The sequence below is a fragment of the Pinus tabuliformis genome, chromosome 4_1 (genome assembly GCF_031772625.1).
Source record: "Pinus tabuliformis cultivar Carrire ecotype Pingquan chromosome 4_1, CPIR1, whole genome shotgun sequence".
Classification (NCBI taxonomy): Eukaryota; Viridiplantae; Streptophyta; class Pinopsida; order Pinales; family Pinaceae; genus Pinus; species Pinus tabuliformis.
In genome coordinates, this window is record NC_142303.1 from 64,557,821 (window position 1) to 64,574,937 (window position 17,117).

A 17,117-nucleotide genomic window follows, 5' to 3' on the forward strand; every position below is an offset into this window, starting at 1 on the left:
TGCAGGGCATACCCATAGTTAGGGAAGCCAAAAAGATCAAACATATTTTAAATGACTTTGCTGTGGCAGCTGGCACAGACGTAAGCCTCAACAAATCAAAAGTTTTTTTCTTTAACACTGACATTTATATTTAGAGAAACATCACCAAAATTCTTGGGTTTCAAAGGGACCAGCTACCTTCCAAGTATCTGGGCATACCCCTCATAGATAAACATCTAATCAAGGAAGTATGGGAGCCAGTAATAAATAAAATTTAGGACAAGATCATAAAATGGACATGTAGGTCTTTAAATTTGGCGGGGCGCCTTATGCTTACACAGGCTTTCCTGCAAGAAATTCCCATGTTCATGTTCTCAGCTTTTCCTGCGCCGAAAGGAATTAAGCAACAAATCAAGAGCATACAAAGGAATTTTCTATGGGGCAAAGGAGAAGAGGAAAAGAAATGGGTTTTAGTAGCTTGGGACAAGATCTGCAAACCCAAGAGCCATGGTGGCTTGGGGCTTCATGATCCCAAAACCCTTAGCAAAGTTTCAGGAGCTAAACTATGGTGGAGGTGGATCAAGGAATCAGTAACTCCCGGGGCTAAGCTTTGGAAACAAAAATATGCCAAGAATTGGTAGGATAAGGATCACATTAGAATGTCAGGGCATTTTAAGGGCTCCCACATTTGGAAACTTGCCTAGGAAAATAAGGGTATTGTTCAGCAACATAGTTTCTAGGAGATTCGAGCTGGGAACCTAGCACAATTTTGGGAGGATAACTGGAAACAGGAACCCAACATGTACAAGGAGGAATTAGCAGCTCTCAAGAATGACACAAACAACAAAGGTCTACTTATGGTAAATGACTTTTGGGACCAGGTAAGGAACAATGGAAAATGGAGAATTTGGAAGGATCTAGGCCACAGTGAAGAGAGCCCTCTGAAGGCCCAGGCAGACTCTCTTGCTCAGGATCTAGAGCATAGGAGGATTCTAGTATCCTCCTTGCCTGATCAACTAAGATGGGGAAAGAACGTCGAAGGAAAATTTAACCTCAAATAAGTTAAACAGATAGTAATAGGATTTAACTAACTAAACCCTGATCAAGTTTGGAAGAATATTTGGCAGAGCCCCCACTGGATGAAAATAAAGTTATTTATTTGGCTAGTTCATCAAAGGAAAATTTTAACTTGGGAGAACCTCCTGGAAAAAGGCTTCACTGGACCATCTAAATGTTACCTCTTTGGCTCACAAGAGGAGATAATGGATCACCTTCCCAACCTTTTCCCTTTCACCTCTACCGTGTGGGAATGGGTGGCCTCAATCTTTAGGCACACTGATAGGGATAGACTCAGCATCTCCAACACTTTGAAGAATTGGAGGAAAAACTACTCAAGGATTGAAATCATTAATAAAGCCTAGAATCTGGTTCCAGGCTTTATCATCTGGGATGTTTGGAAAGAACGAGATAATAGGATCTTCAAGAACAAAGCAAGCAAGCCCCAACATATAATTGACCAAATTTTAAGGCAGCTGAAAGACACAGTGAGCAACTTGTTGAGGAAACTTTCTAAGGACCCTCCTCTGCGCCAAGATGCGTGCATTCTACTACATTTGTGTCTCCAGTCTATAGGCCCATAGGGCATAAGCAAAGGTGTGAGCCAAAAAAGTGAAGATATAAATATTTGGAAGCCTCCTCCACATGGCTTCTTAAAGGTCAATATAGACGGAGCTTCTAAGGGCAACCCAGGGTTAGCTAGTTTTGGGGGTGTTATTAGAGATGAACAGGGTCAAATAAACGATATCCTTCATGGCCACTTGGAGAAGGCCACTAATAACATGGCAGAACTCATGGCCTTAGAGCAATTCTTGGAAATCTTGGTGGATTCAAATTCACACAATGTCATCATTGTAGCAGATTCAAAATTGATTATTAGAGCGGCCAAGAAAATATGCAATGGTACATCACCGGATAAAGTTTCAAAACACCGGAGGCTATCACAGGTCTTTCACCGTATCTATACCCACCTGCAAACCTTAAAAACTGTTAGCTTTGTCCATGTGAAAAGAAAAGCTAACATGTTAGTTGATCGTCTGGCAAATGGAGTGATTAATAAGGGAAGGGACACTCGACACGTTTGGGAGTTTTTAACCCCAGGAAAACTATTAGAGGACTGTCTTGGTTAGGCTGCCAAAGATAGGGATCGATGAGTTGACAGGATGGATCGAAGAGGCTCAAGTGACAAGTGGGAGGATAGGGAAGCCTAAACTGTTTTCTTGTTTGGTAGTAGTCCGAAGATCAATGGAGGAAGACCAAGATGTAGTGGAATGAGGAATGATTCTAGACCAATAGATCTCGGTTGATATATATCTATGGTGTTTGGGCGAGGAAGTTACCCGACATTTAATGAGCAGAAGTGGGTTGGAGAAAACCAAAGTAGATGTCGAGTGGAGGAAAGGCCGTAAACGGTATTTCCTCCGTTGATTTTAACAGAAAATTCCATTTCTTTTACTTCCCTTAGTTTCTAACTTGTGAAGAAGATTTTCAATTTCTTCAGCACTCTTACTTTTAGTTTCATCAAAAATGACATCCCTGCTTACAATAAATTTCCCATTGGTCAAAAGACGATACCCTTTCTTCTCATCAGAATAGCTAATCATTATGCGTTTTAAACTTCTTGAGTCAAGCTTAGTTCGTTTTTCTTTCGGAACTAAGGCATAATGCACTGACCCAAAAACTCTAAGATGTTTAACTCGAGGTTTGAAACCAAACCAAGCTTCATAAGGTGTAATTCCGTCTAAAGAAGCAGTTGGAGATCTGTTTCTTAAGTAGACAACTATATGTATTGCTTCTGCCCAATATGTTGGACTTAACCTCTTGAAAGTTAACATGGATCTCGCCATTCCTAACAAGGTGCGATTCATTGTTTCGACTACTCCATTTTGCTGTGGAGTGTAAACATTAGTAAGATGTCTTCTTATGCCATTTTCACTGCAATAAGTTTTGAATTCATTTGAAGTGAATTCTCCCCCATTATCCGTCCTGAGAGTACCTATCTTTTCTTTGACTTCATTTTCAACAAGTTGGCGAAAAATTTTAAACTTATCAAATGCTTCTGACTTGTTCTTCAAGAAGTAAACCCAAGTCATTCTGCTGAAATCATCAATGAATGGTAAGAAATATTTGCAACCACCAAATGAAGTTTGTAGTGGACCACAAACATCACTGTGAACTAGTTGTAGTTGCATGTTTGCACGCCATGAACTTGTTGGAAAACTTTCTCGATTTTGTTTGCCATAAATGCAAGCTTCAAATTTTGCATTTTCCCTTTTGAAAGTGGGAAGTCCTTTAACCATTCCTTGTTTCTGCAATTGAGAAAGACTCTCAAAATTCAAATGTCCATATCTTACATGCCATAGTCTTATAGGTGAAATACCTATAGTCACTGCCCCTGCAAAATCAGAATGCCTTGGAATAACTGTCCCTTTCATCCGTAACAGTTTTCCATCTTCATAACCTGTCATGATTGTTTTCAAGTTCTGTTTCACTGAATTAATCTTCACTAAACCATCTTCCATAATCACCTAATGTCCTTCTTGTCGAATCGTGACTAGAGAGAGCAAATTTTTCTTGAAACTGGGTACATACCATACATTGGAAATCATTTTTTCTCCAATTCCAGGGAGAAAAAATTGTATTCCTCCTTTTCCATAAGGAGTATGTTTTGTATCATCAGCAAGAAAAATGGAATTAAGTTGGCAATCTTGAAAATTCCAGAAAAATTCACGTCGACAAGTCATGTGTTGAGTTGCCCCAGAATCCAAGATCCAGGCATCTTCATAGTCACTTCTAAGATGGGATGAAATTTGTGATGTTGGCGAGGAATTAAAAACATATTCTGAGTTATCTTCATCTTGATCATTTGCAAATCGTGTTGAATGCTGCTGAAACTTGGGAATTTTATTAAGTGATGTTCGACAATCTTCAACATAATGGCCAACTTTGTTACATCTTCGACACACAATTTGACTTAAGTCTCTTCCTCTTCCTGTAGATTGTCCTCTGCCTCTGCTTTGACTTCTATTTTTAGATTGTCCTCTACCTTGATTATTATATCCTTGTCCTTGAAAATTGCCTCTTCCTTGGTTGTTTCCTCTACCTTGAAAATTATTTCTTCCTCCTCTGTTAAAATTGTTTCCTATGCTTTGGCTTCGACCGCGATTATGTGCTGCTTGATTCTGATTCCATCTACCTCTGCCTCCAGAACTGTCTGTTGATGACTTACTAGTGCTGGCCTCTGTGAGAAAAAAATCTTCACCAACTTTCTTCTTCTTCCCAAAAGTTTTGTCATGTTGAGTCAACATTTCACAGAGTTCATCAAACTTTAGTTTTTCTAATTTCCCAGTTACTTGTAGAGTCTCCAAAAAATGCGTGTAGGAAGAAGGAAGTCCAGCAATTACAATTGTGACCATAAAGCTATCATCAATTGCGGGAAAACCAGCATTAATAATTTCTTGCCTAATATTCTTAAGTCTTAAGATATATTCAAGAACATCACCGCCTTCAGTTAATTTTTGTTGCGACAATTTTAATTGTAGATCGACTTTCTTTGATTCAGGCTAAGTATCAAAGAGGTCTTTAAAAGTTTTCAAAGCAAACCATGCATCTGTAGCATTTTCTATATGGACATACATTTCATCATTCACAGAAGATTTAATAAGAGCTAAGGCTTTAGCATTCTTGATTTCCCATTTTGCTAGTGCAGATGCATCTGTGGGTTTATTTTGCTTAACATCTCCATCACATATTCGCTGCCATAATTCATTGTAAATGAGTGTGCTTTCGATGAGACGATGCCATGTTTTATAAGATTTGGTGCCTTCTAGTTTGTCGGAATCAGAAAACAAATTAATCAACTTAGACATTGTAGCGTTGAGACTTCACACCACAAATCAAGCTCCAAAAACCTCAAGATGCGCAACACAACAGCAACACACGACGCAAAAAACGAACTATCGGGGCTTGGCCTTGACCCTCAAATAGTCGTCAAAACAAGAGAAAATTGACTAAGCTTTGCACTTGGCTCTAGTCAATTTCTCAAATTTTTACAAGGCAACTTTCAAAATTTGATTTTTACAATGGTGCTTTTGCACAATCTGGTTAAAAATTACCCCCCATCAAAGCAAAATTACTTTGAGTTACAATGTGATGATCCCAATTAAAAAATAACTTCTTGAAAACAAATTACCCAACACACCTTATCTCTCCAATTTACAAATTACAAACAAAAATCTCCTTATTACTTCAACAAAAATACAAACCACCTTATTGCTCCAAATATTTACAAAATCCTTATTACTCCAATTACATAAAATTATTATACCGCATCTCACCCAATTACAAATTACAAACTATATATTACAAAAACCTTATCTCTCCAAATTACAAACTATTAAAAAAACTATATAATTCACCTTATTTCCCCTTTACAAAAACTTTATTATGCATCTTATCATGACTCTCTTTTCCTTTTTTTTAAAAAAACCCCATTAAAAAAAATGAATGTTACGTGAACTTTTTTTTAAAAAGTGAATTCTACTTTTAAAGCATATATCAAGCCTTTTAAAAAAAAAACCTCCTAACTCACATTGACTTTTAAAAATCCACGCAGGCTGGCAAAGCTGATTGGAACACTAGCTGGAACGGCAGTGTAAACGATGGTTGGAACGCTAGTTTCAGCTGGCTTTTAAAAATCCACAAAGGCTGGCAATGTTATCTGACTAGCAACGCTGGCTTTGCTGACTGGCTTTGCTGGCTGGCAACGCTGGCTTTGTTGGTAATTGCACTGAACAAGCCTATGGACTCTGAAGCTGAACAGATTTGCGGATCTGCGGATCTTGAAGCTAATTTAAAGATGACAATTATTGTACACACCAAACAGCGATGCGTTCAGAAATTTGGAAAACATTTTGAATTGGAGGCAAGCCTGGAATTTCAAATTCTTTTTGCCTGTCAAATTAAAATTTGACGACGTTTTTGTATTTTTTTTACCCTTCATTTTACGTTTTAACTAAATATGTGAGTGTCACGGAAAACTCTATTTTAACAATTTTTGTAAATTTATTCCACAACACACAATAAGTCATCAAATGGAGGCTGATAATGACTGTTATTTATAATGATTCTTATTAGATTGAAATTGCAGATTTGTAGTCTATCAGATTTATAGCTCAGATTTATGGTGGGACCATTTAAACAATAAAATCTTTGCAAAAAACTTACAATCCATGGACTATAAATAAATTATCTAGTGAGATTATAAATAAATCGTGGACTATAAATAAATCATCTAGAGAAAATACAAAAAAGTTATGCAATAATAAACAGTGATTATACTTCATTAAAAGTCAAACTTTCTGGAGAAACTACAATTTTTTTTATCAATAGGAATATCTCAATACATAGATCCTATATTAAACATAAACTAGAAGAATTTTCAAAGCTCAAGAATCCTTCTTGACTTTGTATCTATCCATATCTCATATACTGCATGCCAATCAACATTAGAAACAACCCAAAAACCTCAAAAAGATTCAAAAAAGGGGAGAAATCTATGAATATAAACCACATTGCAAATTCTTTGAAGAATGAATATTTTTCATGGTTCATTGCGTGTTCGTGATACTGAAATTATTCTAAATACATTTTCAAATATCTGATATGTATACTTCTGTATGGATCCGTACTGGATGTTTTCGTTGTGGAATTTTTTTCATAACAATTGTATTTAAATACGTCTTCGTAATCAAATCTCGCCACTATAATTTCAATGAAAAAAGACAACCAATATGTCACTAACAACCTAAAAAATTACAAGTCACAAAAATGTGCAGAACATGAACATTAGACCTGTATAATTCAACGTCAATCACAAGTAGACTTGTAATTCAAGGCCTACCACAATTACAGAAGAAAAGCTCTGGCCAAGGCATGTCTGACTACTCGATGGGGTTGTTGTCTATTGGTAAGTGAGGGAGGCTCCGATACAAAGAGCCCACAATAAATACCCCACCCAATTCGGATAGTCCCCTCTGACAGATGGTGACTAGCCACATACTGCCTCGGAAATAAGATATACGGGGAAAGAACCAGAATAGTTAGCCGGAAATTATAGAGCAAGCAGGCCGAGTGCAGCTGCCCAGAAATGGAGAAAATTACCAGAGTATCCAGTGCAGACAGATCATACTTGTTAAATACTACACACCATCACAACAGCAAAGGAAAAAACAGCCCTTGCAGGTCCACCAAAAGTCCCCCCGACGAAATCTAAACTGTGAGCACTGTTGTGTGATATAGAAAGGATTAATTAATTATGAACAGGGCAAATTCCCTCCAGACACCAGACCATAACAACCTTCAAGTGAGGAAGAAAAACAATGGCAGAGAAAGTACTCAATATCTGGATGCATGTGAGCGCCGTTGAGTGGTCCAGAAATGGATAGTAAAAATACGGCATAAAATATAGATGCATATAACAGTAAGCACCAGAATATGGACAAGCTCAGACCACAAAAACCACTCACAGAATTTAAGGAACATTCCCAAAACAAGGCATAAAAATAGTATAGTTGTTAAACAATCGCCAAAACAATTGCTTCCCAAAAAAATACGCAACAACCTTCAAGGGACCTGTGACATTCGAACATACCACTACTGATAAAAAAAAAAGCCAGTGAGTAATTGACATACCTGCAGATAGTGACCGGTAGCAGATTCTGGGTCGTGTCCAAACAATAACTATATCGAAACAGCTCATCTAAAACCGTAACAACATAGTAAGGAGCATACACAAACCAATATAGTATATTATAGTGTGGGGAAGTTCAAAAACAAACACAAAAATACCATCTGTGGGAAGACATATACCGGTATGGGCCGCGGCCCGCAAGTTGCAACCCAAACGCAAACCAAGCGATGAAATTAATGAAGAATTCATAGCTTTTTCAAATTTGAGAACACTGTAGATAAGATTAACTCTGACGGCACAACGAAATTAAAGGAATTTGTCACAACGTACCCTTGATTTGACAAGAAATGCAGAATTTTACAGTAATGAAACCTGAGGCACTTAATTTCAGTAAACGAGGCACTTAATTTCAGTAAACGTGGCCGAATCGAGGATAAAGGCCGAAAAAAAAAGACAATTGATTTGGAGAACGCATCGTATACTCCAGGCTGGTATGGAACCAACAAAGATAAGTAGATGTTCAAAGGGTGGCTTGAATGAACGCCTCCTGGGCCAATGTCTCTGAGTCTTTAATATCCATAAATTATAATACCCGATACAAAGAGCCCACAATAAATACCCCACCCAATTCGGATAGTCACCTCTGACAGATGGTGACTACGGAGTATAATATATTACACTAGGAATTAAGCCATATGACTCAACCTAGTAGTTACTGACAGTAGTCACAGACTTCAAGAGATAGGCTCAGAGTTCCATTACAGATATTATAGATTTTTACGTTTTCTCTATGAAATTAGACGTCAAAACGATGGGTTGGAAAGGTATACCACACGTCTAACCTGACGTGGAAGATTTTCTCCCTGTCGTCAAATACATTCTGAAATCAAAAATACGTGTTGTGGGACGTCAAATTCGAGGCCTGATTGGAGGCCGCTTCAATTTTGTTCAGGCTTAGAGGTAGATTAGAGTTGCTCAAATGATATAAGGGAACACTGATCAACTCATTCATTTTCCAGATGAAATATTGAAGAACATTCTTTCCAGAATCAGAAGGACTGATATTTTAGTCTCTCGATCTATAAGCGATGATTGGGTTGTTGTGTTTGCACACAACTTCTGAATTTTCTCACGCAGTCAAAGTTTCCTTCAGCAGATGGAAGCTATCACATCACCGTCTCCTTCTCACATCAAGAGAGCGTTCACCGTGGGGAACTGAGTGAAAACGGGCCACTCAAAACTTGATGCTTTCATTCAATCGACTAACAGATTCTATCCACAATAGGCATCTCATGAGAATTCGCTCCAAAATCACTCAACAAAACACTGCCCACGATTCTCATGCTAGCATGGATCTGCACTCGATAGACAATTCTCGTTGATTTCACCCAACATCCAATGGTGGGGATGAACTCTTCCACTCTTAAATGGAAGAAAAAATCTTCATAATTTGGTGAATCCCGAGCTCCCTCGAGGATGGAAGCATCATTCAAATAGAAAATTCCGCTGAAAACAAACATCGACCGTGGCATGCAAAGGATGGACCACGAAGAAATACAGAGTTGGCGAGCGAAACAATAAGAGCGCAGAGAAAACACAGATTTGCATTTGCTGCTTTAAAAAATGATTTTAGAATTGGCAGATCTAAAATCAATAACAAAATTTTGCAAATTTCATACCAATCTTTTGCTGAGCACTTCAATGGAGTTTTCCAAAAACTTGTAGAGTTGGAATCTCCTCTTCAAATCAACTGCAGCATTACTGGAGCTCTGATACCACAATAATGGCAGAAGTGTCAGACACATAATTTTATTAATCAGAAAAAAATAATTACATAATTGATTTTGCAAGAGTTTACACCCAAACAACACAAACACTCTTGCAATGAGCTATTTATAAGCTCCATGTCCTAACTACCTCTAATTATGGATCACTTATTAAATAACAAGTGTCCATTTACAATAAATGCTATAAAAACCAACTAGCTAACAAATCTCCTAAAATAGAGCCTAAGATACGACACATTTGGAGAGTCGTATCTAGTTACAACAATATGCTAATTCTAAAAGTCTCCATTAAATAATTAAACATTCTAGAATAATAATTATTAATTTAATATCTTAAATTAATAATTATTTTATTCTAATTTTATAACCTATGATAAAATTGTATTTTTGGATCATCTAACATTTCCCTGTTAGCTCCGATTCCACTCACACAGTGACATGTAGCAGCGAGGTGAGATAGGGAAACTGCTCTTTTCGGGCGAACTTGGACTGCACAAGTTCACCGTGCGAAATATGTGTGAGCTGTTAGATCTGAGGGAGTGAGATCGACGATTGACAAACGAGCAGCAAATCTCGATGTCGGGAAATGTTGTGACTATTGGATCTTGATTAGATCAACGGTGGAGAACTGTCGAGGTTTCTTCGATGGGGCGGATTTCAAACTTTGTTGAGAACTATGGTTTGTGTTTTCGTTGGGTCCAGGTGGGTAGTAGCGGGTTGGAGAAACCCACGATTGGATTCCGGGCGGAGGAAAGATAGTAAGTGGTAATTCCACTTTGGCTCTAATTCCACTCACATTGTGACACGTAGCAGTGAGAGAGGGAAACCGCTTTTTGGGTGAATTTGGGGTGCGCAAGTTAACCGTGCAAAAAAAGGGAGAGTCGTTAGATCTGGTGGACCGAGATCAACGGTTGTTAGATGAGGGCAAGTTTTGAAGTCCAGAAGTGATGGTACCATTGGATCTTGAAAAGATCAACGACATAGAAGAGCTGACGCTTTTTAAAAAAGGGTGGACTTCAAACTTTTTTAACTAAGGTTTGTATTACCATCAGGTCCAGAGCAATGGTATGGAGCTTGGCAGATTCCCTTCAGTTCTTTGTGGTTGACAGAGAGCCCTCGGGATTTAATCACTCCTGCCTATTTATTAGGTTTTGAAAGCCCGGTGGATTTGGTTTGTTTCCTGTTGGCATTCCCATAACAGGCTAGTTCTGGTTTTGGTCTCTGCACTTGCATAGACGTGTAACATATGTAATGTACTAGTTCGGTTAATATAAGGGTCCATTCTTACTTGACCAAAAAAAAGAAAATCATTTTAAATCTAGAATCATTGCTTAGCATTTAAATTTCATAATTCTTCACGGGATTTAATTTCTAGAAACAGTTGCATGATAAAATTTTCTCCATTGACATTTAATTATTCATGATTGTCACTTTGCTACATTTATAAATTGCTCTAGGTAACTTGTTCTCATTTAGTTTATGGTTAATTGAATATTAAGGCACTGGTATACAATCATTTATTTCTTGTGATTTTGTCTTATTTTTATTAATTGTTTAATCTATCCATCTCAGTTGGCCAGGATTCATTCTAAATTCATGAAGTTGTCCATCTTCAAGTCTCCTAGAGCCTATGTTTCACAGGCTATTCTCATTCATTCATCTTAGGGACTAACACCCTTGAATTGTCTAAGAGAGAGTCTAAACGGAGTGAGTAAGGATTAGAGTGACAACCCTTACTATGAGTGTTGTCGCGGTGCCTAGACACTTTGTGTGACAATAGGTCCTAAACAACTGTGTGGCATACCTATCCTCCATTGCCTTTCACTATCAACCTATTCTCTAGAATAATCAGAAAGAAATATACTTTATTCATCTTCATATTCATCACAAAAAATATGATTGTCATCTCATATGATTCGCTAAGGAAAATAAATGTTATATGCACTATCAATTGTTTTCAATTCATACAATTCAGTCTAATGAATTTGAACGGAATGAAAACATATTTTTATTGAGATAATTCCATTGAAGATGTGACATGTCAAGCATGGAAAGATGAAATGAAACAATAATTACAAGCTTTGAATGGTTAACCTTAATGTCCTTTACCTTTGTAATGATTGATAAGATTACAAGTGGAGATGTTTTAATTTTCTTTTTCATGTTATCTGCTTTACAGTTTGCGCTTTAGTTGAGATTTTAAATACATCCTATTCGAGATGTCATGGTTTCTTGAATAGTGGAAATTAGGATTTTCCACTGATTAGAACTTGACATGATAGGAAACATGATGGGAAATTGACACCCTTGATAGTGCATAATATTGTATAGTTCCAAGTATACACCAGCTAATGTAAAATATGTATATCATAAAATCACCATCGCTCGTAGCTTTCCCTTTCTCTGAATCCACTTCCTTTAGAGATTAGATAAGGTATATTTTAGGACTGTTGTACCACCAAAAATGTTGTGATTGAACTACATGTCCACCACCCACTAGTAGAATGCCATTGCCATCAGATTGCTTGGAACTAATTACGATTTTCCTTGATTGTTTCTCAATTGGAAGTTGGAATGTGAAAGCTAGAATGTGTATGATTTTGATAGATGTCACTGAAACAATGATACCATTGTTTATATGTTATAATGTGTTAATTATTCCCAAATTTTATGTAGTTTTCATTGGTTTCAATGTGTTATTCATATTGGTAATCCATGTTTTATAGATTAAAATAAATGTGGCCAGTTGAAAGATTTTTTCTTGTAAATCAAATACTCTTTTTCTCTTATTAAATTTTTCTCACAAATATTTTAAATGGACACTCCACCCATTATGAATATTATATGATAATAGTTTTATAGGCTCAAATCAGTGATGTATTATGAAATTAAATAAAGTTTTTTAAGCAACAAAATTAAACCCAAATTATTGTGAAAACATTAAGGGGGTATGGTCAAGCCATAGTTTCCTTTAGGTAAGAGTAACATTTTTCATGATTCATCCATTGCCAAGTTTGTACTACTAGCACTATGATGTCAATGGATTGGACCTAGGCATTCAACCTACTCAATATCGTGACACTACAAAGTTAAGACTCTTTGTTGACTAGTAGGTGTGTTGAAACTAGATCTACATTCCTATCCTATGAACCTATGTAAGGGCTTCATAAAAAAACATGTAAAGTCAAAACCTCTTGATCTGAAATTAATTGTAAAGTGCATGCAAAAAACAGAGAGATAGGGTGTGACAAACTAATCCTTTTTGAATCATCACATGGATACCTATGATATTTTTTCCACAATAGTAACTCTGTCCTAAAAGTGATTAACATCCAATCAAATCATTAGAGGAGTTTGACACTGTTCATTAAATTTTCATAACATTCAAAAATTTTATATCTTTATTTTATTGCAATTGAAGTTAGGATACTTTTGATGATTTGTCACTCAAACTTATTGCTTTTTATTGTATTGCAATTAAAGTTGGTTGTGTTATTCATATTGGTAATCCAAGTTTGGCTTCCTTAAAGATCATAAGAGACTTTCATATGGATTTGTAAAAGTCAATCTATATTTCTTTGTTTGACAATTTTTTGTTCATGGTAAATATACCCACCCTAGAGTGGGCATTGCCAAGCATTAGAACCTACATATAATAAAATTGCAAAGAAGCTTTGTCATAAGACTACAAGATTTTGATCATGTGAAACAGTTCAATATTGAAAAATGGTCATAAATTACTAGAAGAGGAGAAAGAAATATGCACCAAACCTGTGTGGAAGGAAACTATCCTAGCATCAAATGTATAATTTGCAACCATTTTCCACTTTTTGGGAATAGAGTCTTCTTTCTAAGGCATAAAAATCCCTTTTCATTTATTTATAGGCCCCTACCTGGTCAAATACATAGCCAAGTCTCGCATAATATCATGTTGAATAAAGGAAATCTCATGGCTGCTACCATAAGAGTTCACCATGGTATCTCTGAATAGTGAATTAAAGTTGGAATGTCAACTAAAATACTTATTTAATCAATGCTCGACAAAAGATCCACTTATCTCCTATAAAACAATGTAAAGTTTCTATGTTAGTGACTAACTTTATTGATATATCTATTTCGTATCTTTTCTTTAAACTAGTTCATCCAATGGTAAATTTTGAATTTGTCATTTTGGAAAAAGCTTTGAATAAAATTCCTATGTCACAAAAAGTCCAAATGTGCAAAATAAGTTAAGCAAGGGAAAGCAAAGGAAAATCTAATCCCCTTAAGAGAAATATGTGTTGGAAATAATACTGAGAGGGGGGGTGAATCAGTATTATCTGATTAATCAAACTTTTCAAATGCCCAAAAACATATACGCTACTTCAGTTAAGTGAACCAGCGTGTACACGCTACTGTGACGAAGTAAAACAGCGTATAAGCAGAAAACTCACAATTTAGTTGGCTTATTCTTCAATTAAGTGCATCAGGACATTATTCATCATATTAACAGTAAACATGTGCAGTATAACAGAACAGATAAAAAGCCACACACATGAACACCAAGATATAAGGTGGAAACCCAATGTGGGTGAAAACCACCTGCTGCAAGTTGTCTCTATCTTTCTTAATATGAAACTTCAGTTTACAATCTTTTGTACTGGTGCAGCCTTATACCAGTACGCAGGCTACAACCTGCAGAAGGCTTCAACCTTCTCTCGTTCTCCAAACTTCCTTGGAAGGGAGCTCCAACCCCCTTTGCTCTTGTACTAGCCAAGATACTAGTACGTAGGTGCTGACCTACAATTTTTCTTCTTCCAGGTATCACTTTTCATACATTTTCAGACTTGGATATTCCTGAAGCACAACATTACAATCTGAAGACCACAATTCATTCAATTTTCACAACAGATCATTGAAGCATAAAACAACCCAACTTTGAATCACTGAACCACTGAACCCTGTCAATCACCAGTTACCAGAACACAGAGCAGACTACAGAACTCTGTAATAACAGTCAGACCCCCACTGTAAACTCAAATCAAGCTTCAAAAGATATACGCTACTTTAATGAGCAGAAACCGCGTATACACGCGCTTTTACCGAAGCCAACCTGCATACAGATCTAAAAATAAACTTTCTCAATTTGCAGCTGTACCAGATATTAGTTAGACTCAGAACGTAACATTGCGACAATATGCAGATCTAGAAATACGCATAATCAACCATATCATGATAGTGCATTTCAAACCATTTGATCCCGATCTCTCCTTAGATCTAGTTCTCCATCAACCGATGAGATCTCTCCTTAGCTCAGATCAACCAACTCAGAACCTGCATATTAGATCTCTTTCTCTCTTAGATATTCATGCCTTGTCGAAAGATGATCTTTGCCTAATGATCTTCTTCTCCTTATATAGCCTTAGGCCTTTCTCAATACCAAGAGCCAAAACCATAGTAACACAATACCATCAACTTTAAAACTAGGGATCGACACGCCCGTCGAGACATAATGGTCCGAAATCATAGGCACAACTTCCAAGGTCTAACCACCATGAACCAAAGGAACCTTTCCACATACACGCGCTTTTTCTGAATCGAACTTGCGTGTACACGCGACTTGGGCTTAACGAAAGAGCGTGTATGAGCTTTCTTGCCATGCTGTACTGAGATCTGTCTTCTGATTAAGTTGCCATCACCTGTACTAACCTTTGAGCACCTGTACCATCCACTGGGTGAGTTGCCATCAAGGACAACACTTGAACCATAATGCCAACAATCTCCCCCTTTGGACTTGATGGCAACCACCACACCAAGTCACTCTCCCCCTTTGACATCAAGGGCAAAGGGAGGACCAAGATATTCTCTTCCTTAATAATCCTTCTGCTGTCCATACTGCTGTCCATACTCCCCCTGAGTACATGCTGAAATCTCCAAGTGTGCTCCCCCTTTGTGAATGCCAAAGAGTACCAATCTATCCATCCTGCTCACCAAGTGTTGTTCATGCTCCCCTTGACTGTAGGCAAGATCTGCAAAAGATGTTCTTCAAGAAGAACATGACTCTATACATCATAAAAGACCTTCCTATCACCAAAGACTCATACATACATCCATTTCTCAACTAAGTGAGGATATACAAAAAAAAATGACTCATCCACCCAACCAAGTGGGGATACATCAATATCTAACCATGATAATACATGAACATTTCATCATTCATCCCAGGCATAGTGGGGAAACCAACAAAGGCCGTTACATGACCTTGACACCATAAAAGAGACAAGAGAGATACATGACATAGAGACAACAGATCTAGACCAAGACTTAGGAAAGACACCAGCAGCATCTGATAAACATCTTGTTAGATTAGCAACTAGAATTTCTTTCTGAGCTCCTTCTTAAACCAATCAACCAAAACATCTGAATGCCAACAATGCTTTATGAGACTTTGAGCTGCTCCCCCTGAACCTGTGCCTGTTGCACTCCCTGAAACTGTGCCTGAAGAATTCTGACATTCCTATTGCTGTTCAGAACTTCAGAGTTTTCCCTTGCTGTTCAGAACTTCATATACGCGTTTTATCCTGTACAAAACAGCGTATGTACGCGGATATTCTTTCTGCAACAAGCGTCCAGCATACACGCGACTTACCCAGTATGAATCCGCGTGTATACGCTCATATCCCTTCCGTAACCTGCGTATACCAACTTTTCTGAACTTCAACAACAGGATGAAGCATCAACTACTCCCAGCTTTTGTCTGAGATATTCAAAAGTTTCCCTGGGCAGTGGTTTTGTGAGAATATCAGCAACTTGCTCTTTAGAAGGAACATACTCCAACTTGACCTTCTGCTCAAGCACTTGTTCCCGAAGAAAATGGTACTTGATTGGTATGTGCTTGGTCTTTGAGTGCATGACAGGATTCTTTGAAATGCTGATTGCACTTGTATTATCACATAAGATAGAGACAGGTGGAGTGCAAGTGATTTGAAAGTCCTGCAAGGTCTGCATCATCCAAAGAAGTTGTGTGCAACAAGATGCTGCAGCCACATATTCTGCTTCAGCTGTAGATAAGGCAATCGAACTTTGTTTCTTGCTGAACCAAGATACTAATCTGGAACCCATGAAGAAAGCACCTCCACTTGTGCTTTTCCTATCATCCACACTTCCAGCCCAATCTGCATCTGTGTAAGCATGAAGAGTGAGATCAGTATTTCTAGGATACCATAAGCCATAGTTTTGGGTCCCTTGAAGATATTTGAAGATTCTTTTGACTGCCTGAAGATGAGTTTCCTTTGGGTTGGCTTGAAATCTTCCAACCATTCCTACTGCATGTGTAATATCTGGTCGAGTACCTGTCAAATAAAGCAAACTCCCAATCATGGATCTATAAGTGGGTTGGTGGACTGCTGCTGATTCATCATTTGCACTGAGGCTGCATCCTGTAACCATGGGTGTACATACTGGCTTTGACTCTTCCATGCCATACTTCTTCAAGATCTGCTTGAGGTATTTGGTTTGAGACAAGAAGATACCTCCTTCATTTTGTTGGATTTGCAATCCAAGAAAATATGTCAATTCTCCAAGAAGTGACATTTCGAATTCTTTCTGCATAACCAAGGCAAAGT